At 44.4% G+C, this 2,637-nt stretch overlaps 1 long non-coding RNA gene across 1 annotated transcript; it reads left to right on the top strand.

The window, feature by feature from the left end:
- Nucleotides 1-1,133: 1,133 nt before the first annotated feature.
- LOC146561884 (uncharacterized) lies at nucleotides 1,134-2,637 on the top strand. Its single transcript, XR_014894738.1, has 3 exons — nucleotides 1,134-1,311; nucleotides 1,593-1,643; nucleotides 2,507-2,637. It is a non-coding gene; the product is annotated as an uncharacterized LOC146561884 (long non-coding RNA).

The following is a 2,637-nucleotide window of genomic DNA, read 5'->3' on the forward strand; positions in this document are numbered from 1 at the left end:
GTAAAGCGCCTTGAGCATCATTAGACCCGGTTTACTTGCAATATTTAACATGGAGAAGAAAGGCTGCTGAAACATCCACAAAGACTCCTTTCATTCCTGCAGTGGACTATTTTCACTCCTGCGCTCAGGAAGGAGGTCCAGGTGTCTCAGGACCAGCTTTGACCCTGGTGCCAGACACCTGAACTGTGACCCAGCCTGATCACATCCACATGAAACAGCCATGAACTGTCACTCAGTGCAGCTGCTTGCTGGCAGTTATCACTTTTCCATCTGCTAATACTCCACATGCCTATGAAGTTTATGTCATCTTTGGAGGATGCTTTCATTCTTAAACTAGCACAGTCCACTGCAGCTCCTATATTATAGTTATACATGCAAATATATTTTACTGCTTCACTTATCTTGTAATTCTGTTTACCGAAATGACCAAGACATTTCAAGGTGTCAAAGATTTCACATTCAGACGTGATTTGAAGACTCACCCAAGCCTCCCACAGCCCACCCTGAGAGCTTCATCAAATCTGAGCATGCTGCAGTGAGCCAGCCTGTGGCCTTCAGCTCTCTTCCTAACAGCAGGCATTGCAGCTTCAGACTGAAGCAGTCATGTTACTGTGTGCAACATCAAATCAAACACAGTGTCCCGACTTATGCAAGCAGCCACCCAGACAGCCCGGCCAGCTGGCTTGTAAAACAACTGGGACGCTGAGCAGCAATGGGAAAGAGGGGGGGGGGGGGGGGGGGAAGCACCTTGCTGGGCAGCAGCAGGGAGGTGAGCAGTAGTCTGGATTCTTGGCATTCCTGGCCCACAAAGCCAGGATGTGTGCACTGGCCACGATGTGCATCGGACACTGATGCAGGAGCAGGAGGAGTTGAGGGTGGAGAGGTTGCCAGTTTGGCAGCCTGCTGCCCTGACTGTGTGCCAACCATTGTTTGTCAGCCAGGCAAACTTTTCCAGACCACATGGAGGTCAGGAGGCATCAGGGATTTGTTTGTTTTCTCAGTTCAATATCTGACACCAACCACCAGCCTAACTTCCTATCAACTCCTCCAACAAGTCAGTTTTCCTGCATGAATCAAGCAAGGCAGCACGAATGAATCCATGTCCAGCTGTCATTTTCTATCCTGATATTTTTAGATTCTTTCAATGTGAGACTTCCTGGAAATCTGGCAAACCAAATGGCACAGAAAGAGTGGGGATCACAGTTTCGAAGCAAACAGGAAGTATGTGCAGGATACGTGTGGAGGTGCTGTTGCTTCTGACCACAGCGAAACAAGAAAGACACAACAGGGACCCAGACAGGACCCACAGCAGTGAGTGGATTAGACAGAATTTATATATGTGAAAACTCTGCCCCTCTCACCTGGTGAGGGGCGATATGTATATGGTCTCAGTTTTCTGAGAATTTAATTTTAATTGAGCATTACAGAATATTAACCAAAAATATTAAACACCCCCCCCCCCCCCCCCCCCCCCACATAAAAGCCTCAGGATGCAGGATGCAAGTTTTCACATAACTCCACCATTAAATAGAATATTTGCAATGATTTCTGCAGATGGGTTGTCACTGTTGTTCCCACTTCTTCTTTTTCAGATGTCTGGGTTCAACGTAACCGTTCACATTTTGTGCTACAACATGAAAATGGTAAGAAAAGAGCACACATGAATTTTACATTTTACATTTTCCCTCAACATGTGGTAGCTGGTAAGTGGCTGAAGGACACTAGAGACATTGTTTGAGACATTGATGGTCATTAAGTGAAACACAGAAGTTTAGTGGAGGTGACCAATGTGAAATGTCTTTATAACCTAAAGCTAGCATTTTATGTCTGGTGCCTGTCTTATCAATATAATCTTCCAGTTCAAAACATATGAAACGTTTTTTTTCATTAATCCAAAAGCCTAAGTGAAGTGGTTCCATAGTGTTGTGGTCTACACAACAACATTTGCCCAACATGTAAAAGGTTCCTGTTTCAAAACTGAGACGAGACACAAATCCCCTGGGGGTTGCATCAGAAAGAGCAGTCAGTGTAAAAGGGAAAGAAGATCATCTGATGTGGTGAACCATGAGGGAGCAGCTGAAAGAACTTCAGTCCTAAAGCCTGCAGAAAAACCCACTGGCTGTTTTGTTGAGGGGCTAACTTGTGGAATTGGGATCTTCATCCCGATCTCACATTTGTAGCAGTTTATTCTGCCCCTAACTACCTTTCATGAACTGGTGTACGCTTTTATAGTGCCAAAGTACTATATAAGTTATATAATATAGTGCCAAAAAAACCCCACATTATTATTTTGGGCAATTTATATATAATTTCTTAGTTTTTACCTCCTTAATTTCTTTTTACATTCATTCATTACAGGCTACAGGATTTAGAAGCTGCTGGATCATGATTTAATAGAAGTTAAACTCTTCATCTAACAGCGTTTGATAAAACAGGAAATGACCATTAAAGTAACTGAATAAAAGTTAGTGAAAATATGGGCTACTCCTCCATGTGGTGTCTGCAGGTGTGGCTGTCCTGCAGCTGTATACAAAAGACAGTCATGGTTCAGCTGGCAGCTGCCCAGGAACCAGGACAGAGGGAAGCTGTGGTCTGCACATTCCTCCTCAGCATCTAATAGCAGTGATGACAGCGGGG

This window comes from Mchenga conophoros, linkage group LG12, assembly GCF_057382185.1.
Source record: "Mchenga conophoros isolate Kocher_MC1m ecotype Shallow Benthic linkage group LG12, M_conophoros_male_GT1.1, whole genome shotgun sequence".
Lineage (NCBI taxonomy): Eukaryota > Metazoa > Chordata > Actinopteri > Cichliformes > Cichlidae > Mchenga > Mchenga conophoros.